Raw genomic sequence first — 22,745 nt, 5'->3', positions numbered from 1 at the left:
TTTTTTGTCTGTGAAGCTTTTTATTTCTCCTTCAATTTTAAATGATAGCTGTAAGGTATTTTTCCCCGCCGAGAAGGAAGGAAGAGGTCTCAGAGCCACAAAGTGTGGACTAGCAAACGGCTTTATTGAGTACAGAGCCTGCATCCTGCCCGGCAAGGTTCCCTGGCCCCGAGGAAAGAAAGATGGAGGTCAGGGAAGTTGCATGGATTAAACCGTGTGGGAGATATTTAAAGGGTCCCTCTAGGAAAGTGGAGCTACTATGACGTGGTGAAATTTCACTGGCTGGCAGATGATCGCTTCTTTCCAAATGGTTCCTGGGAAGCTTCCGTTGGCGGGCTTGATTGTGGGCGGTCCTAGCCAAAGGTCGCGGGCCTGGGTTCCCCATGTGACCATCCCTCTATCCACCGACCTTACAATAGCCTTGCTGGATAAAGAAGTCTTGGTTGGGCCTGACCTGTGGTGGCGCAGTGGATAAAGCGTTGACCTGGAAATGCTGAGGTCGCTGGTTTGAAACCCTGGGCTTGCCTGGTCAAGGCACATATGGGAGTTGATGCTTTCAGCTCCTCCCCCCTTCTCTCTCTCTGTTTCTTCTCTCTCTCTCTCTCTCTCTCTCTGTCTCTCCCTCTCCTCTCTAAAATGAAAAAAAAAAAGAAGTCTTGGTTGTAAATTCTTGTTCTACATTACTTTGAATATTTCTTGCTATTACCTTCTGGCCTCAAGTGTTTCTGTTGAAAAGTCGGATGTCATCTTTTTGGGAGTTCCTTTGTTGTTGATTGACTGTTTTTCTCTTGCAGCTTTCAGTATTCTTTCTTTATCTCTTAGCTTTGGTATTTTGATTATGATGTGTCTTGGTGTGAGTCTCTTTGGGTTCTTTTCTAATGAGGTTCTCACTGCTTCTTGAACCTGTGTGACTCTTTCCTGCATCAATTTAGGGAAATTTTCAGCTATAATTTCTTCAACCAGGTTCTCTATCCCTTGTTCTTTCTCTTCTCCTTCAGGAACCCCTATTATGTGGATATTGTTTCTTTTCATGTTGTCACAGAGTTCTCTTAGAGTTTCCTCAGACTTTTTGATCCTTTTTTCGTTTTGCAGTTCTGCTTCCTTGCTTTTACTTATCTTTTCCTTGATTCAATCTTCTATTTCATCCATCCTCCTTTTAATTCCTTCTAGTGTGGTCTTCATTTCTGATATTGTATTTTTCATTTCTTTTTTTTTTTTAATAATTTTATTTTTTTAATGGGGCGACATCAATAAATCAGGATACATATATTCAAAGATCAACAAATCCAGGTTATCTTGTCTGTCACATTATGCTTGCATATCCCATCACGACCAAAGCGTCAGATTGCGTCCTCTCTCATCTTCTATCTAGTTTTCTTTTGTGCCTTCTATTCCCCTCTCCTTTCCCTCTCCCTTTCCCCCTAGCCACCCATTAACTCACCACACTCTTTTCAACTGTCTTTTACTTTCACTTATTATTCTCCACCTACGTATGGAATAATGCAGTTCCTGTTTTTTTCTGATTTACTTATTTCACTTCATATAATGTTATCAAGATCCAACCATTTTGCTGTAAATGATCCAATGTCATCATTTCTTATGGCTGAGCAGTATTCCATAGTGTATATGTACCACGTCTTCTTTTTTTTTTTTTTTTATATAATTTTATTTTTTTTAATGGGGTGACATCAATAAATCAGGATACATATATTCAAAGATAACAAGTCCAGGTTATCTTGTCGTTCAATTATGTTGCATACCCACCACCCACAAGTCAGATTGTCCTCTGTCACCTTCTATCTTGTTTTCTTTGTGCCCCTCCCCACCCCCTATCCCTCTCCCATTCCCACCCTTCCCCCCCCGTAACCACCACACTCTTGTAAATGTCTCTTAGTTTCACTATTAATGTCCCACCTACGTATGGAATAAAACAGTTCCTGTTTTTTTCTGATTTACTTATTTCGCTTCGTATCATGTTAATCAAGATCCCACCATTTTTGCTGTAAATGTTCCGATGTCATCATTTCTTATGGCTGAGTAGTATTCCATAGTGTATATGTGCCACATCTTCTTTATCCAGTCATCTATTGATGGGGCTTTTTGGTTGTTTCCATGTCCTGGCCACTGTGAACAATGCTGCAATAAACATGGGGGCTGCATGTTGTCTTTATGTATCAATGTTTCTGAGTTTTTGGATATATACCCAGTAGAGGGATTGCTGGGGTCATAAGGTTAGTTCTATTTTCAGTTTTTTGAGGGAACCGGACCATACTTTCTTCCATAATGTTTGTACTACTTTACATTCCTCCACCAACAGTGTATGAGGGTTCCTTTTTTCTCCACAGCCTCTCCAACATTTGCTGTTACCTGACTTGCTAATAACAGCTAATCGAACAGGTGTGAGGTGGTATCTCATTGCCGTTTTGATTTGCATTTCTCTAATAGCTAAAGAAGATGAGCATCTTTTCATATATCTGTTGGCCATTTGTATTTCTTCCTGGGAGAAGTGTCTATTCATATCCCTCTTCCCATTTTTTTATTGGATTGTTTGTTTGTTTGTTGTTGAGTTTTATGAGTTCTTTGTATATTTTGGATATTAGGCTCCCTTATCTGAGCTGTCGTTTGAAAAAATCATTTCCCATTTAGTTGGCTTTCTGTTTATTTTTGTTATCAGTTTCTTTTGCTGAGCAAAAACTTCTTAGTCTGATGGTAGTCCCATTCATTAATTTTTGCCTTCACTTCTCTTGCCATTGGAGTCAAATTCATAAAATGCTCTTTTAAAACCCAGGTCCCTGAGTTGAGTACCTATGTCTTCTTCTATGTACTTAATTGTTTCAGGTCTTATGTTTAGATCTTTGATCCATTTTGAGTTAATTTTTGTACAGGGGGAGAGACTGTAGTCCAGTTTCATTCTTTTGCATGTGGCTTTCCAGTTTTCCCCAGCACCATTTATTGAAGAGGCTTTCTTTTCTCCATTGTGTGTTGTTGGCCCCTTTATCAAAAATTATTTGACTATATATATGTGGTTTTATTTCTGGACTTTCTATTCTGTTCCATTGGTCTGAGTGTCTATTTTTTCTGCCAATACCATGCTGTTTTGATTGTCGTGGCCCTATAATAGAGTTTGAAGTCAGGTATTGAAATGCCCCCAGCTTCATTCTTTTTCTTTAGGATTGCTTTGGCTATTCGGGGTTTTTTTATAGTTCCATATAAATCTGATGATTTTTTGCTCTATTTCTTTAAAAAATGTCATTGGAAGTTTGATGGGAATTGCATTAAATTTGTATATTGCTTTGGGTAATATAGCCATCTTGATTATATTTATTCTTCCTAGCCAAGAACAAGGTATATTCTTCCATCTCATTATATCTTTTTCGATTTCCCTTAACATTGGTTTATAGTTTTCATTATATAAGTCCTTTACATTCTTTGTTATGTTTATTCCTAAGTATTTTATTTTTTTTGTTGCAATCGTGAAGGGGATTATTCTTTTGAGTTCCTTCTCAGTTGTTTCATTGTTGGCATATAGAAAGGCAATTGACTTCTGTATGTTAATTTTGTATCCTGCGACCTTACTGTATTGGCTTATTGTTTCTAGTAGTCTATTTGTGGATTCTTTGGGGTTTTCGATGTATAGTATCATATCATCTGCAAAAAGTGATACCTTTACTCTTCTTTTCCGATATGGATGCCTTTTATTTCTTTGTCTTGTCTGATTGCTCTGGCTAGAACCTCTAGTACCACATTAAATAAGAGTGGAGAGAGTGGACAACCCTGTCTTGTTCCTGATTTAAGGGGGAAAGCCTTCAGTTTAGTGCCATTTATATGATTGTTAGCTGAGGGTTATCATATATGGCCTTTATCATGTTGAGATATTTTCCTTCTATACCCATTTTGTTGAGAGTCTTAAACATAAAATTGTGTTGTATTTTATCGAAAGCCTTTTCTGCGTCTATTGATAAGATCATGTGGTTTTTGTTCTTTGTTTTGTTGATATGGTGTATTACATTAACCGTTTTACGTATGTTGAACCATCCTTGAGATTCTGGGATGAATCCCACTTGATCATGATGTATTATTTTTTTAATATGTTGTTGTATTCGATTTGCTAGTATTTTGTTTAGTATTTTAGCATCTGCATTCATTAGAGATATTAGTCTGTAGTTTTCTTTTATTGTGCCATCCTTGCCTGGTTTTGGTATGAGGGTTATGTTGGCTTCGTAAAATGTGTTTGGAAGTATTGCTTCTTCTTCAATTTTTTGGAAGACTTTGAGTAGAATAGGAACCAAGTCTTCTTTGAATGTTTGATAAAATTCGCTGGTATAGCCGTCAGGGCCTGGACTTTTATTTTTGGGGAGGTTTTTAATGTTTTTTTCTATTTCTTCTCTACTGATAGGTCTGTTTAGGCTTTCTGCTTCTTCTTGACTCAGTCTAGGAAGGTTGTATTTTTCTAGGAATTTATCCATTTCTTCTAGGTTGTTGAATTTAGTGGCATAAAGTTTTTCATAGTATTCTACAATAATTCTTTGTATATCTACAGTGTCCGTGGTGATTTCTCCTCTTTCATTTTGGATTTTGTTTATATGAGTTCTTTCTCTTTTTTCCTTGGTAAGTCTTGCCAAGGGTTGTCAATTTTGTTGATCTTTTCAAAGAACCAGCTCCTTGTTCTATTAATTTTTTCTATAGTTTTTCTGTTCTCTAATTCATTTATTTCTGCTCTGATTTTTATTATCTCCTTTCTTCGGCTGGTTTTGGGTTGTCTTTGTTCTTCTTTTTCTAGTTCCTTAAGGTGTGAAGTTAAGTGGTTCACTTGGGCTCTCTCTTGTTTGTTCATATATGCCTGAAGTGATATGAACTTCCCTCTTATCACTGATTTTGCTGCATCCCATAGATTCTGATATGTCGTATTGTCATTTTCATTAGTCTGTATATATCTTTTGATCTCTGCACTTATTTCTTCTTTGACCCATTCATTTTTTAAAAGTATGTTGTTTAGTTTCCACATTTTTGTGGGATTTTTTTCCTCTTTTTTGCAGTTGAATTCTAGTTTCAAGGCTTTATGATCAGAAAATATGCTTGGTACAACTTCAATTTTTCTGAATTTGCTGATGTTGTTTTTGTGGCCCAACATATGGTCAATTCTTGAGAATGATCCATGTACACTGGAGAAAAATGTATACTCAGTCACTTTGGGATGAAATGTCCTGTAGATGTCTATCATATCCAGGTGCTCTAGTGTTTTGTTTAAGGCCACTATGTCTTTGTTGATTCTCTGTTTGGATGACCGATCTAGAGCCGTCAGCGGTGTATTGAGGTCTCCAAGTATGATTGTGTTTTTGTCAGTTTTTGTTTTAAGATCAATAAGTAGCTGTCTTATATATTTTGGTGCTCCTTGGTTTGGTGCATATATATTAAGAATTGTTATGTCTTCTTGATTCAGTGTCCCCTTAGCCATTATGAAATGGCCATTTTTGTCTCTGAGTACTTTTCCTGTCTTGTAGTCAGCATTATCCGATATGAGTATTGCTACACCTGCTTTTTTTTGGATGTTATTTGCTTGGAGTATTGTTTTCCAGCCTTTCACTTTGAATTTGATTTTATCCTTGTTACTTAGATGAGTTTCCTGTAGGCAGCATACAGTTGGATTTTCTTTTTTAATCCATTCTGCTACTCTGTGCCTTTTTATTGGTGAGTTTAATCCGTTTACATTTAGTGTAATTATTGATACTTGTGAGTTCCCTATTGCCATTTTATATCTTGCTTTCTGTTAGTTTTGTGTCTTGTTTGATCCTTCTCTTTTGTTTTTCTATCTTTTGTTTTTATTTGGTTGTATTCCATACATCTTTCCACTGTTGCTATCTTTTTTATCTCATGTGCTTCTGTGGTGGTTTTTTCAATGGTGGTTACCTTTGAATAATGAAAAGGGTCCCTACCCTGTTCATTGTAGCGAAACTATTTTGTGAGTACTTTTGCACTCCATCGTCCTTTGCTACTGTTAATCTCCATCTTCTCCCCCTCTTTCTTTTTGTTGTTGTCACAGTTTAAATTTGGTTTTATTGTGTTCTTCTTGGAGCTTTTACTTGTGGCTCTGTTTTTTTTTTGTTCTTTGTATCTGATTGGAGAACCCCCTTTAGTAATTCCTGGAGTGGGGGTTTTCTGATGATAAATTCCCTCATCTTTTCTGTATCTGTGAATGTTTTTATTTCTCCTTCATATTTGAAGGATAGCTTTGATGGGTATAGTATTCGTGGCTGAAAGTTCCTCTCTTTCAGGACTTTAAATATTGGGGTCCACTCTCTTCTAGCTTGTAGAGTTTCTGCTGAGAAATCTGATGATAATCTAATGGGCCTTCCTTTATATGTTGTATTCTTCTTTTCCCTGGCTGCCTTGAGAATTTTTTCTTTGCTGTTGGTTTGTGTCAATTTCATTATGATATGCCTTGGAGTAGGTTTGTTGGGGTTAAGAAAACTCGGTGTTCTGTTTGCTTCTTGAACTTGAGGCTTTAGTTCTTTCCACAGGCTTGGGAAGTTCTCATCTATTATTTGTTTGAGCATGTTCTCCATTCCATTTTCTCTCTCTTCTCCCTCTGATACACCTATTATTCTTATGTTATTCTTTTTGATGGAGTCAGATAATTCTTGTAGGGCTATCTCATTTTTTTTTAATTTTTGAGTCTCTTCTTCTCTCTGTTGTGCCTCAAGTTGCTTGTCTTCTATTTCACTAATCCTCTCTTCTATCTGACCTGTTCTATTAGCTAAGCTTGTTACTTCGTTTTTCAGCTCGTGAATTGAGTTTTTCATCTCTGTTTGATTTGTTTTTATAGTTTCAATTTCCTTGGACATATATTCTTTGTGTTCATTGAGTTGTTTTCTGAGCTCCCTAAATTGCCTTTCTGTGTTTTCTTGTATATCTCGGAGGATTTTTAGGATTTCTATCTTGAATTCTCTGTCATTTAGCTCCAAGGTTTCCAATATATTAAATTTTTTCTCCATAGATTTTTCCTCATCTAGCTGTGTTACCTCTCTTTCTTTTGTATCCATGATATTCGATTTTCTCTTCCTTAATGGCATCTGAGGGTGGTTTTGTTGATAGTATTAATGAGATTTAATAAAGAATAAAAATTTTAAAAAAATAATAAAAAAAAATCAAAAAAAGTTGTTTTTTTTTTAAAAAAATTAATAATGAAATAAAGAAAAATAAAATAAAATAAAAATTAAAAAAAAAAAAAAGGAAATTATTCCCCCCCTCCTTTTTTCCTCTCCTCTCCTCTCCCCTCTTTCTTGATAAAATCTTGTGGTGGACTTTGAATTATAACAAACAATGCCTGTGATGGAGGGCCTGAATTGGGGAAAAGTAATAAAGGGGCAAACAAAAAAAAAAAAAAAAAAAAAGAAAAAAGAAGAAAAAAAAAAAAAAAGAAAAAGGAAAAAAAAGAGCGTATGGACTCACAAAAAGCAAATAAGGAAAAAATTTGGGTCAATAATAAAATGATTTGCTTTTAGGTGTTGGTTGTCTAAGAGTTATGTTGAGAGGTTTAAGAGGAAAACGGAAAAATGGGGGGACAAATTAAAAAATTACTATTGTATTTAGTGGAACAAGAACTAGATAATATGGAGAGCCAGGGATGGGAGCACTGCTAGTAAGTTAAAAAGGTGAAGTAAAAACCCCCCAGAATGCCACAAACATAAGTTTGAGTCCCAGATAAGATAATTTGTTTGTTATTGAGGTTTGAGTGAGAGGAGGTGTAAAGGAGAAAGGAAGAAACTAATATAGAGGGAGAAAAGAAAGAGAGAGAGAGAGAAAAAAAGAGGGAACCACTAAAAGAAGAAAAAAGAAAGGAGAGAGAGAGAGAGAGTTAAGGGTTTTGGAGTGCAACCCTCATAGAGAGAAAGGAAGAGAAGAGAAAAGATAATGGGAGATGTAACACTTATGGGTAGTGTAGTTCAAGGAGAGGAGAGAGTAAGACCGGCAGAGAGTTAATCGGCCAAATTGGAGGAGGAAAAAAAAAGTATCAAGAATGAAGATAAGAGAAACAAACGAACAAATATAATAAAATGGGATAGGTTATAAAGTCTGCAGATTATTCTTGATTTTGAGAGGTTATCTTCTTGCTTTTTCTTTTCTCTCCCTCTTCCTGGTCGGTGACTCTGTACCCCGGGTTTTGCCCCTTTGCCACGCTCAGGTGGAGGTTTGCAGTTGATAAGTCTCTATGGCAATGTCATGTATTGTGCTTTAGTCTCGTTGGCAGTCTAGGCTATTAGCATTTATAGGCTCTGACAGTGAGAGAGTCCGTGTTCCTAGAGCCTTTCTCCTAGTCTTTCCTTCCTCAATTAGTAGCCTGATAATCCAGCTATGGGTTGCTGCTGCCTCTGCCTGGATAGTAAGAGGCTCAAAGAGCTGGCAACTCCCCACTCTATTTCCACTCAGCACAGGGCTCTGGGTAAGGCTCAGTCAGTCAGAGCTGCTAGCATAATCAGGCGGGCTTTCCGGCCATTCAAAGACCTCTGGCTCTGCCACTCTGTCCGGTAACACAAGCGGGTGCCCACTTCCGGGGCGCTTGGAGGAAACTCTCACTCACTGGCTGCGCGCGCAGATCAGGATATCCGGCCAGCAGTCTCACGCTCTGAGTGAAACCCCCAACCGCAGGGAAAAGTTGCAGCGTTGGAATTGAGTCTCGCTCCGTCCCCGTGCGCGGCTTTTGCAAGGCGCTGGGGCGGCCCGATATTCCGCTTTGGCCCACACAAAGGCCCCTGACTCTGCCCCTCTGTGCGATAACACGGGCGCGCACTGCCGAGGCACTCGGAGGAATCGCTCACTCCTTATCTGTGAGCGCAAACCAGGATATGAGGCCGGCTGCTTTCCCTCTGAGTGAAACACCCTCCGGCAAGGAAAATCTCCACCATTGGAATTAGTTCTCACTCCCTCCCGTGCGTGGCTTTCCCAGGGCGCTGGGGCTGCCCAGAGACTCTGCCCTCGGCCCACAGAAAGGCCTCTGACCCTGCCTCTCCGTGAGGCAACACGGGCACTGACTCCCGGGGCCTAGGAAGAAATCTCTCGCCCACTAACTGCGCACCAGCCAGGAGACCGGGTAAAATGGCCGCGCCGCTTGTCTTTCTTTGTTTGGGTTTGGCGCGAGTGTTAGCTTGTATTGCCCGGGTTGCCACAGGATCAGATTTTCCTCAGCTTGGATCTCCGTGCCACAGCCTGGTTCGGCCGCTTGTTTCGCGGCCTGAATGTATTCACCCCCTTTGCCCGCCTCAGTTTCTATATTCACAGTTACCAGAGAAAGCCGCCCTGTTTAGGTTAGTGAGGAAGGCGGAGCATTTCTTACTCCCTATTTCCTTCGGGGTTTGGTTATATATTTAGCCAATTTTTCACTCAATCATACCTTTGGGTGTATTGCGAAGCATCTGGAAGCTCCAAGTATAGGTTTTTCTGTTTCTGGTTGAAGATCTTGTTGAGTTTTGGGGGAGATTTATCGGTATCGCTTCCTACCCCGCCATTACTCTGACGTCATCTCACCACGTCTTCTTTATCCAGTCATCTATTGATGGGCTTTTTGGTTGTTTCCATGTCCTGGCCACTGTGAACAATGCTGCAATGAACATGGGGCTGCATGTGTCTTTACATATCAATGTTTCTGAGTTTTTGGGCTATATACCCAGTAGAGGGATTGCTGGGTCATAAGGTAGTTCTATTTTCAGTTTTTTGAGGAACCACCATACTTTCTTCCATAATGGTTGTACTACTTTACATTCCCACCAACAGTGTATGAGGGTTCCTTTTTCTCCACAGCCTCTCCAACATTTGCTATTACCTATCTTGTTAATAATAGCCAATCTAACAGGTGTGAGGTGGTATCTCATTGCAGTTTTGATTTACATTTCTCTAATAACTAAAGGAGATGAGCATCTTTTCATATATCTGTTGGTCATTTGTACTTCCTCCTGGGAGAAGTGTCTGTTCATGTCCTCTTCCCATTTTTCTATTGAATTGTTTGTTTGTTGTTGAGTTTTATGAGTTCTTTGTATATTTTGGATATTAGGCCCTTATCTGAGCTGTTGTTTGAAAATATCATTTCCCATTTAGTTGGCTGTCTGTTTATTTTGTTATCAGTTTCTCTTGCTGAGCAAAAACTTCTTAGTCTGATGTAGTCCCATTCATTAATTTTTGCCTTCACTTCTCTTGCCATTGGAGTCAAATTCATAAAATGCTCTTTAAAACCCAGGTCCATGAGTTGAGTACCTATGTCTTCTTCTATGTACTTAATTGTTTCAGGTCTTATGTTTAGCTCTTTGATCCATTTTGAGTTAATTTTAGTACAGAGGGACAAACTGTAGTCCAGTTTCATTCTTTTGCATGTGGCTTTCCAGTTTTCCCAGCACCATTTATTGAAGAGGCTTTCTTTTCTCCATTGTGTGTTGTTGGCCCCTTTATCAAAAATTATTTGACTATATATATGTGGTTTTATTTCTGGACTTTCTATTCTGTTCCATTGGTCTGAGTGTCTACTTTTCTGCCAATACCATGCTGTTTTGATTGTCATGGCCCTATAATATAGTTTGAAGTCAGGTATTGTAATGCCCCCAGCTTCATTCTTTTTCTTTAGGATTGCTTTGGCTATTTGAGGTGTTTTATAGTTCCATATAAATCTGATGATTTTTTGCTCTATTTTTTTAAAAAATGTCATTGGAATTTTGATGGGAATTGCATTAAATTTGTATATTGCTTTGGGTAATATAGCCATCTTGATTATATTTATTCTTCCTAACCAAGAACAAGGAATATTCTTCCATCTCATTGTATATTTTTCTATTTCCTTTAACAATGGATTGTAGTTTTCATTATATAAGTCCTTTACATTCTTTGTTATGTTTATTCCCAGGTATTTTATTTTTTTTGTTGCAATCATGAAGGAGATTATTTTTTTGAGTTTGTTCTCAAATGTTTCATTGTTGGCATATAGAAAAGCTATAGAATTTTGTATTTTTTTTTTCTGAAGCTAGAAACCGGAGAGACAGTCAGACAGACTCCCGCATGTGCCCCACCGGGATCCATCTGGCACACCCACCAGGGGGCGATGCTCTGCCCCTCCAGGGCATCACTCCGCCATGACCAGAGCCACTCCAGCGCCCGGGGCAGAGGCCAAGGAGCCATCCCCAGCGCCCGAGCCACCCCCACTCCAATGGAGGGGGGAAGAGAGAGACAGAGAGGAAGGAGAGGGGGAGGGGCGGAGAAGCAGACGGGCGCCTCCCCTGTGTGCCCTGGCCAGGCTGATGCTCTACCACTGAGCCAACCGGCCAGTGCCAAGGCTATAGACTTTTGTATGTTAATTTTGTATCCTGCAACCTTACTGTATTGGCTTATTGTTTCTAGTAGTCTTTTTGTAGATTCTTTGTGGTTTTCGATGTATAGGATCATATCATCTGCAAAAAGTGATATCTTTACTTCTTCTTTTTCGATATGGATGCCTTTTATTTCTTTGTCTTGTCTGATTGCTCTGGCTAGAACCTCTAGTACCACATTAAATAAGAGTGGAGAGAGTGGACAACCCTGTCTTGTTCCTGATTTAAGGGGGAAAGCCTTCAGTTTAGTGCCATTTAATATGATGTTAGCTGATGGTTTATCATCTATGGCCTTTATCATGTTGAGATATTTTCCTTCTATACCCATTTTGTTGAGAGTCTTAAACATAAAATTGTGTTGTATTTTATCGAATGCCTTTTCTGCATCTATTCACAAGATCATGTGGTTTTTGTTCTTTGTTTTGTTTATATGGTGTATTATGTTAACCGTTTTACATATGTTAAACCATCCTTGAGATTCTGGGATGAATCCCACTTGATCGTAATGTATTATTTCTGGTAATATCTTGTTGTATTCGATTTGCTAGTATTTTGTTTAGTATTTTAGCATCTGTATTCATTAGAGATATTAGTCTGTAGTTTTCTTTTTTTGTGCTGTCCTTGCCCGGTTTTAGTATGAGGATTATGTTGGCCTCATAAAATGTGTTTGGAAGTATTGCTTCTTCTTCAATTTTCTGGAAGACTTTGAGTAGAATAGGAACCAAGTCTTCTTTGAATGTTTGATAGAATTCGCTAGTATCACTGTCTGGGCCTGGACTTTTATTTTTGGGGAGGTTTTTAATGGTTTTTTCTATTTTTTCTCTACTAATAGGTCTGTTTAGGCTTTCTGCTTCTCCATGACTCAGTCTAGGAAGGTTGTATTGTTCTAGGAATTTATCCATTTCTTCTAGGTTGTTGAATTTAGTGGCATAAAGTTTTTCATAGTAATCTACAATATTTTTTTGTATATCTATGATGACTGTGGTGATTTCTCCTCTTTCATTTTGGATTTTGTTTATATGAGTTCTTTCTCTTTTTTCCTTGGTAAGTCTTGCCAGGGGTTTGTCAATTTTTTTGATCTTTTCAAAAAACCAGCTCCTTGTTTTATTAATTTTTTCTATAGATTTTCTGTTCTCTATTTCATTTATTTCTGCTCTGATTTTTATTATCTCCTTTCTTCGGCTGGTTTTGGGTTGTCTTTGTTCTTCTTTTTCCAGTGCCTTAAAGTGTGAAGTTAAGTAGTTCACTTGGGCTCTCTCTTGTTTGTTCATATATGCCTGAAGTGATATGAACTTCCCTCTTATCACTGATTTTGCTGCATCCCAGAAATTTTGATATGTCGTATTATCATTTTCATTTGTCTGTATATATCTTTTGATCTCTGTGCTTATAACTTCTTTGACCCATTCATTTTTTAAAAGTATGTTGTTTAGTTTTCACATTTGTGGTTTTTTTTCTTTTTTGCCGTTGAATTCTAGTTTCAAGGCTTTATGATCAGAAAATATGCTTGGTACAACTTTGATTTTTCTGAATTTGCTGATGTTGTTTTCGTGGCCCAACATATGGTCAGTTCTTGAGAATGATTTATGTACACTGGAGAAAAATGTATACTCTGTCACTTTGGGAATAAGTGTCCTGTAGATGTCTATCATATCCAGGTGTTCTAGTGTTTTGTTTAAGGCCAATATATCTATATTGATTCTTTGTTTAGATGACTGATCTAGAGCTGTCAGCGGTGTATTGAGGTCTCCAAGTATGATTGTATTTTTGTTAATTTTTGTTTTAAGGTCAATAAGTAGCTGTCTTGTGTATTTTAGTGCTCCTTGGTTTGGTGCATATATATTATGAATTGTTATGTCTTCTTGATTCAGCGTCCCCTTAATCATTATGAAATGACCATTTTTGTCTCTGAGCACTTTTGCTGTCTTGTAGTCAGCATTATCAGATATGAGTATTGCTATGCCTGCTTTTTTTTCAATATTATTTGCTTGGAGTATTGTTTTCCAGCCTTTCACTTTGAATTTGTTTTTATTCTTGTTGCTTAGATGAGTTTCTTGTAGGCAGTATACAGTTGGATTTTCTTATTTAATCCATTCTGCTACTCTGTGCTTTTTTATTGGTGAGTTTAATTTGTTTACATTTAGTGTAATTATTGACACTTGTGAGTTCCCTATTGCCATTTTATACATTGCATTCTGTTAGTTTTGTGTCTTGTTTGATTCTTCTCTTTTGTTTTTCCATCTTTTGATTTTGTTTGGTTTTATTCCATACATCTTTCCTCTGTTGCTATCTTTTTTAACTCATATGCTTCTGTGGTGTTTTTTTCAATGATGGTTACCATTAACTAATTAAATGGGTCCCTACCCTGTTCATTGTAGTGCAGTATCTTGTGAGTACTTTTGCACTGCATCGTCCTTTGCTACTGTTAATCTTCGTCCTCTCCCCCCCTTTTTTGTTGTTGTCAAAGTTTAAATTTGGTTTTATTGTGTTCTTGGTGGAGCTTTTACTTGTGGTTTTGTTTTGTTTTGTTCTTTGTATCTGGTTGGAAAACCCCCTTTATTAATTCCTGGAGTGGGCATTTTCTGATGATAAATTTCCTCATCTTTTCTGTAACTGTGAATGTTTTTATTTCTCCTTCATATTTGAAGGATAGCTTTGATGGGTATAGTATTTTTGGCTGAAAGTTCCTCTCTTTCAGTACTTTAAATATGGGGTCCACTGTCTTCTAGCTTGTAGAGTTTCTGTTGAGAAATCTGATGATAATCTAATGGGCCTTCCTTTATATGTTGTATTCTTCTTTTCCCTGGCTGCCTTGAGAATTTTTTCTTTGTTGTTGGTTTGTGCCAATTTCATTATGATGTGCCTTGGAGTAGGTTTGTTGGGGTTAAGAAAACTCGGTGTTCTGTTTGCTTCTTGAATTTGAGGCTTTAGTTCTTTCCACAGGCTTGGGAAGTTCTTGTCTATTATTTGTTTGAATATGTTCTCTATTTCATTTTCTCTCTCTTCTCCCTCTGATATATCTATTATTCTTATGTTATTCTTTTTGATGGAATCAGACAATTCCTGTAGGGCTTTCTCATTTTTTTAAATTTTTGAGTCTCTTTTTTCTTCTCTTTGTTGTGCCTCAAGTTGCTTGTCTTCTATTTCACTAATCCTACCTTCTATCTGGCCTGTTCTATTAGCTAAGGTTGTTACCTCGTTTTTCAGCTTATGAATTGAGCTTTTCATCTCTGTTTGATTTGTTTTTATCAAGTTTCAGTTTCCTTGTTAATATATTCTTTGTGTTCATTGAGTTGTTTTCTGAGCTTCTTAAATTGCCTTTCTGTGTTTTCCTGTATATCTCTGAGTATTTTTAGGATTTCTATTTTAAATTCTGTGTCATTTAGCTCCAAGGTTTCCATATATTAATTTTTTTCTCCATAGATTTTTTTCTTATTTATCTGTGCTACCTTTCTGTCTTTTGTATCCATGATATTCGATTTCTTTTTTCTTAATGGCATCTGAGGGTGGTTTTGTTGATAGTATTAATGAGAATTAATAAAGAATAAAAAATTTAAAAATAAAAATAAAAAAGAATAAATAAAAAAATTATTATTCCCCCCCCCCCCTTTTTTCCTCTCCTCTCCACTCTTCTCCTCCTTGAGAAAATCTTGTGGTGAACTGTGAATTATATTGTGCTAAATAGAGCAAAAACTACCTATAATGGAGGGCCTGAGTTGGGGAGAAGTGATAAAGGGGCAAAAAGAGGGTATCGACCCACAAAATGCAAAAAAGAAAAAAAATTGGGTCAAGAATAAAATGATTTGCTTTTAGGTGATGGTTGACTAAGAGATATGATGAGAGGAATAAGAGAGAAACAGGACAAAGGGGAAAAATTATAAAATTACTTTTGTATTTAGTGGAGCAAGAACTAGATAAAATGGAGAGTCAGGGTTAGGAGCACTGCTTGTGAGTTAAAAAAGCAAAGTGAAAAACCCCAAAGTGCCACAAAGAAAAATTTGAGTCCCAGATAAAGTAATATGTTTGTGATTGAAGATTGAATGAGAGAAAAAGTAAAGGAGAAAAAAAGAAACTACTATAGAGGAAGAAAAAAAAGAGGAAAACACAAAAAGAAGAAATAAGAATAAAAGGAGAGAGAGCGAGAGAGTTAAGGGTTTTGGAGTGCAACCCTCATAGAGAGAAAGGAAGAAGAGAGAAAAGATAATGGGAGATGTAACACTTATGGGTAGTGTAGTTCAAGGAGAGGAGAGATTTAGACCAGCAGAGAATTAAATGACCAAATTGGAAGAGGAAGAAAATAATCAAGACAAGAAGATAAGAAAACAAACAAACAAATATAATAAAATGGGATAGGTTATAAAGTCTGCGGATTATTCTTGATTTTGAGAGGTTATCTTCTTGCCTTTTCTTTTCTCTCCCTCTTCCTGGTCAGTGACTCTGTACCCCGGGTTCTGCCCCTGTGGAATGCTTAGGTAGAGGTTTGCAGTTGATTAGTCTCTATGGTGATGTCATATATTGGGCTTCAGTCTCGTTGGCAGTCGAGGCTCATTAGCATTTGCAGGCTCTGACAATGAGAGAGTCCGTATTCCCGGAGCCTCTTTCCTAGTCTTTCCTTCCTCAATTAGCAGCCTGAGAATTCAGCTATGGGGTTGCTGCTGCCTCTGCCTGGAAAATCCCCACTCTATTCCCACTCAGCGCAGGGCTCTGGGTAAGGCTCAATCAGACAGAGTCGCTAGTATAATCAGGCGGAGCTTTGGCCCACACAAAGACCTCTGACTCTGACCCTCTGTCCGGGAACATGGGCGCCCACTCCTGGGGGAAATTCTCACCCACTATCCACGCTCGCCGACCAGGATATCCGGCCAGCCGCCTCTCACTCCTGGTGAGGCAACCCGCCCGCACGGAAAAGTTTGAGCATAGGGAATTTCACTCCCACTCACTCCCCATGCGCTGCTTTTTGGGGTGCAGGGGCAACCCCGAGACTCTGGTTTTGGCCCACAGAAAGGTCTCTGACCCTGCCCCTCTGCCCGGTAACATGGGTGCCCACTCTCGGGGCTCTGGGAGAAATCTCTCGCCCACTATCTGCGTGAGCCAACCAGGAGATTGGGGCAGATGGTTGTCTCAAGTGCCTTTTTCTGTCTGGGTTTGGCACGAGCATTAGCTTGTGTTGACTGGGTTGCCACAGGCACAGTTTTTCCTCTGCTTGGATGTCCGTGCCACAGCCTGGTTTGGACATTTGTGCCGCAGTCTGGTTCTATTCACACCCTATGCCCGCCTTAGTTCCTATACTCTCAGTTCCCAGTGAAGCAGCCCTTATTTAGGTTAGTGAGGAAGGCAGAGTGTTTCTTCCTCCTTATTTCCTTTGGGGTTGATTATATATTTAGTCAATTTTTTGCTCAATCATACCTTCGCATTTATTGTGGAACTTCTGGAGGCTCCAAGGATAGATTTTTCTGTCTCTGGTTGAAGATCTTGTTTAATTTTTGGGGAGATTTATCAGTATCGCTCCTTATGGCACCATTTCTCTGACGTCATTTCCTGAGTCTTTTTCTATTACCATATATTTGACCCACCTTACCCTTTCCCTCTGGTGACCATTATACTATTGTCTGTGTCTATGAGTTTATATTATTTTCTTTGTTCATCTTTGTCCATTTATTGTTTTCTGTTTTATAGCCCAGTGGTCCCCAACCCCCAGGCCATTGACCGGTACTGGTCCATGAGCCATTTGGTACCAGTCTGCAGAGAAAGAATAAATAACTCACATTATTTCTGTTTTATTTATATTTAAGTCTGAATGATGTTTTATTTTTAAAAAATGACCAGATTCCCTGTGTTACATCCGTCTAAGACTCACTCTTGACGCTTGTCTTGGTCACATGATACATTTATCCGTCTCACCCTAAAGACTGGTCCATGAAAATATTTTTTGACATTAAACCAGTCCATGGCTCAAAAAAGGTTGGGGACCACTGTTATAGCTCACTTATGAATGAATTTATGTGGTTCTTAACTTTTCCTGTCTGACTTAATATTGTTTAGCATATTATTTTCAAAATCCATCCCCACTGTCACTACTGACAGTATTTAATCTTTTCTTATGGCTAAGTAAACATACATAAGTTTAAAATGTACAATTTGATAAATTTTCGCCCATGTGTACATCAGAAAAATCACTACAATCAAGAAAAGCACCTCTAAAAATTTCCCATGATCTTGCAGTCTCTTTCCTGCCTTCTTCAATCCACATGCCCCACATCTGTCCCTACCCCTCAGGCAATCATTGATTTGCTTTCTATTTTATGTCACTATAGATTAATGCTCATTTTTTAGATTTTATAAAAATGAAATCATATTGTATGTACTTTTCTTGTGGGGGAATCTGGATTCTTTCACTCAGAGTACTTATTTTGAGATTCATCAGGCCATTGCCTGTATCAACAGATGATTTCTTTTTATGGTCCTACTAGTATTCTATCGTATTGGATATACTACCATTTGTCTATCTACTCGTCTGTTAATAATCATTTGGGTTGTTTTTAATTTGGGGTATTATAAGTATAGCTGCTATCAATATTGGTGTTTAAGTATTTGACAGACACATGCTCCCTTTCTTTGCTCTATTTTATTATGTTCCCACTGCACTTCTATACAATGATGGATACATTTAAAAGAACCCCTTTGGCTAGTAATTAATCCTGTTGTTGGAATTAGCTAATTGATGGAAACATATTATTTAATTGGTACTAAGTGGACTGATGGAGATAAAAAAGAGTGAGCTTCCAAGTTCTAACTTCCAACCCCATAAAATCTATGAATGCAGATCCTGACAGAGAAAATTTATTTTCTATTCTCATGCACAGCATTTACCTACATCTTTCTTCTTTATGAATCTTTTACACCTGACCTGTGGTTGTACAGTGGATAAAGCACCCACCTGGAATACTAAGGTCACTGGTTTGTAACCCAGGGCTTGCGTGGTCAAGGCACATAAAAGAAGCTACAACTAAGAGTTGATACTTCCTGCTCCTACTCCTTCCGTCTCTCTTTCTCTTTCTCTGATGTCAATAATAAAATCTTTAAAAACAAAAAAACAAAAAAATTCTGGCCCTGGTCGGTTGGCTCAGTGGTAGAGCTTCAGCCTTGCATATGGAAGTCCAGGGTTCAATTCCTGGCCAGGGCACACGGGAAAAGTGCCCATCTACTTCTCCACCCTTCTCCCTCTTCTTTCTATCTCTCTCTTCCCTTCCCACAGCCAAGGCTCCATTGGTGCAAAGTTGGCCTGGGCGCTGAGGATGGCTCCATGGCCTCTTCCTCAAGCACTAGAATGGCTCTAGTTGCAACAGAGCAACGCCCCAGATGGGCAGAGCATCACCCCTTAGTGGACATGCCAGGTAGATCTCGGTGGGAAGCATGTGGGAGTCTGTCTCTCAACCTCACCACTTCTCACTTTAGAAAACAAACAAACAAAAACAACAACAACAAAACCCTGAATCTTTTACATAATTAGTATTCAAATTACCACTCATCAGAAAAAGCTTTTACATGCAAAGCTTTTTTTTTTTTTAATTAGAAGAAATACATTGTTTGGGTTTTTAAATACCATAATTCCTCCAGCCAAATGTTAAACATATTATTTTTACATATTGGTGAATCTCTTTTTCTTTTTTTTTAATTTTTTTATAAAGATTTTATTTATTCATTATAGAGAGGGGAGAGAGAGAGAGAGAGAAGAGGGGAGGAGCAGAAAGCATCAACTCCCATATGTGCCTTGACCAGGCAAGCCCAGGGTTTTGAACTGGCAACCTCAGCGTTTCAGGTTGACGCTTTATCCACTGCACCACCACAGGTCAGGCTTTTTTACTTTTTCATAGCAAAGACCTACAGAATTTCTAACATTGATTTTGCTAATGCATATTTAATAAATATCTTTAATATCTTAAGTAATGTTAAATTCCAGTCTTCATTTATAATTCAGCAGAGAATGATGTTTTAATGTATTACGGCCACTTAATAAAGGCTGCTAAGATAGTGAAGCACATGCCTTTTAACTAAAAGAATTACATTTGGGGATTTTAAGATAACATTTGAATTTAAGTGACATGTAATTAAATTAATTAATAATTTAAAGTCCACAAATTTATATACAAAATTAATTTCTTTATAATTATATTTGTGATTCCACATAATTTGAATTGCCAAGAGGACAAGACCAAGAGAACTGGCAAAATATGCTATTTATAATATATTTTTAAAATGCAGTGATTTTAACATTATGCAAATATTAATGAAGGTAGAAAGAAGACAAACATGGATTCAGTCTGTAGATTTATCCTGACCTTCAGTCCTCAGTGTAACTATTTCCTCCTGAGACTGCCTGATTCTCTGAAGTAGGTCCCTTTTTTTGATTCTGCACCATAATTCTCTACTCATTGTTTTCATAGCATTTTTGAAAATTTGCAATTAGATAGTTTTAACCTGTTTCTTTATTAGGTAAAATTTTACCCTCAGATGTTGGAGGTAAAATGGGCCAAAGTTTGTCAATGAATCCAAATTATATTGGTGGCCATGTGGGTGAGGCCAGATGGGCTTATACATAAGAAAGTATTTGGGATCAAAAGATCAGGGCTTTTGGCATTGTATATGCTACTGATGTATAGATTATTGGGAAGAGGGATTATACAGTGGATAAGCTTTTTTTTTTTCTTGTTTCTTCTCTTTAAAAAGGCATTAAGGAATGGAATAAGTTTTGACAACAAGACTTATTTTCTCTTTTTCCCATTTTTTCAGTTGGGATGAAAAATCAGGCCCTTAAAACTTAAACAGCTAAATTCCTGATGAGGATTAGTTCACCTTTATGCACTGGCATAGGCAGTTCACCTTTAGGCACTGGCATAAGTAGGCAAAATGAGGCAAAGGCAGGACCAGACTGGCTTTCCCAAATTGTACCGCATTACTTTAGTTTAAACAAATTCTAGGAACTTGGGTTCTGATCTGTCCAAAGGCTTCTGGAGTTTCCTGTCCTCTACTTTCATGTGTTCTCATATTGGTTCTGAATTGGCTACTCACTGGGTTGTGGATTTTAGTAACTCCGATTATGAATTTAATCATTGGAGAGTGGTGGAATCTAATCAATAGAGATAAAGAAGAAAAAGAACCTTTATTATACAGCAAAGATGTTATTTTCTTGGGTTGTAGTAGACAAAAATGTCAAAGAATTTTATAAACCTCAGGGTTAAGAGGAAAATTAAAAGGTCTGTGATTGGAACATTGTATACTAGAGGAAGGTGTTTTTCAGAGACAGTGGGAATAATAGCACACTTAGAAGGAAGCATCAGCTTTAGGTCTGCCATCAAGGAAAAGTGAAAGATGGCAGAGAAAAGCACAGTGATGGAGAACCAATGAAAAGAGAGAACCTTCCTCATGAGAAAAATTGTGATGTTAGAGCCCACAGTTGTCACAGATGAAAGGGGAAAAGAAAAAAAAATTGTATGTATATCTAAATGCCCTTAAAGATAGAAGATTCAAGATTTTAGGGAATGAATTAGGAGCAGACTTCTCCCTGCCCCTGTCCTGCACCGAGGGAGCCCACAACACAGAAAACTATTGAAAAGTGCCTTAGGGAGCTTCAAGCAGAGAGTGAATAATAAGAAAAATTGGGGAACCTACCCTTGGTGACTGAGCCAGCCACAAGAGGTTGTAGAAGATTTGAAAAATTTGATATCGAGGCTGGAAAAGTCAGCATTGAATACTTCAGTCATTGATAAGGTTTTTAAGGTGCTGTGGTTAATCAAGTTTGGCTCATGCTATGAAGAAACATGTTTGGGAAATTTATGGTGATAAAAATCTTAAAGAAAGAGGCAACAGGATAATACATCTCATGGGAGTCAGACAGCATTCCAATACATTGAGTTCAGACATGGATTAGGGATGGGACTGATGGATGGTTTACTTCTATGGGAAGGGAAGGTGGACAGGATTTGTTTTGGCAGATGTGGGACCCATTTGTCTCATATCACTTTTTATATGGGATCAAAAAAGGCAGAATCTGGGGATAGAAGTTAGGAAAAAATAATTCTGGGTCAGAAAGCGAAGATCACAGAAAAGAAAGAAAGGAAGAAAGGCATTCTGATCTAACAAAAAATGCTAGATCAACATAAATCAAGAAAAAAATGCCAATGGTTGATTTTAAAATGTTTAAAATTCAACTAGGTATGCCTAAAAAGACTCTGAAATCAATAGAAGAAAGGACCCTAGAAGAAAGATGTGACAGAAGGTGATTAGAGTGTAGCCACTGAAAGAGAGTAAGGCATTCTGGGCTTGAATATTTGAAAATGATAGGAAATCCTGCTGGACATTCCTGAAGCCCAGAAACCCAGGCTATGGGAACAATGACAGTCATGTTGTTGGTCAGAGGTATGTTAATTGCCACAGCTGTTTCATGTGGATGCCATACAGATGACCACAAACTAAGTGGCTTAACACCACAGAAATTTCTTCTTGCAGTTTTGGAGGCCAGAATTTAGCTTAATTACATCTGGAAAGACCCTTTTTCTAAATAAACTTAACACTCACAGGTCTTTGGGATTAGAAAGTGGACATGTCCTTTAGGTGCCACCGTTTAACCTCCTGCAGGCCTGAGGGGACTTGTGCCTCCTGAATCTAAGCGGTAGGCCTGTTCTTGTCGCTATTGTTTTCTCTAGTGAAACCAGCACACCTAAGCAGGGTCTGCTTTTTTTGTGGTAAATTCAGCTGCCTTCCACTCTCTTTGTTTCTATTTCTTCATTCTTCACTTTTCAGAGAGGTGGTAATTCTGGTCAGCTCTTGCACCCTGAAACTGTCCAGCTTCATACTGAAGGAAGAGAATACGTAGCCTCCACTCGAAGACAATTTTCCGTGGGTCTCTTCCATGTCTGCAAGAGGAGGCACTGGCTGTATTTTCAAGAATATTTGTCTAGTGAAAAGCCTTGAAAGATAGAGATAGGGTCTTCCTCCGGGGTAGAGGGAAGGTTTATTTATATCCACTATAATAAAGATAGTCTCCGGTTAGGTAAAGTTCAGGCATTTTGCTTGCAGAATGTCATAAAAAACTGGGGTCCTCAAAATTGAGTTTCCTCAGCTGTGATGCAACCCACTGTGTGAGCAGCATCACCTGGGATGCTTTGTATTATCCTTGGGACTTGGGGACAAGGGTAACTGATATTACCATGAAACTCATGCTCTTCGTGATGCAGGGAAGTAATATATCTTTTGTTTAGACATAAGAGTCTTATGTATTCTACCAATATCCATGACACTGAAGCAAGTTAATTTACTAGTTTCCAGGTTGAGTAAAAACCCAGAGCCTTCACAGTTCTTGACAGCATCCTCGAGACCTCCTCGCTTAAGCTGAATTCACTA

This window comes from Saccopteryx leptura, chromosome 1, assembly GCF_036850995.1.
Source record: "Saccopteryx leptura isolate mSacLep1 chromosome 1, mSacLep1_pri_phased_curated, whole genome shotgun sequence".
Lineage (NCBI taxonomy): Eukaryota > Metazoa > Chordata > Mammalia > Chiroptera > Emballonuridae > Saccopteryx > Saccopteryx leptura.
The sequence above is the reverse complement of the archived record's forward strand: the minus strand, read 5'-3'. Positions refer to the sequence as shown.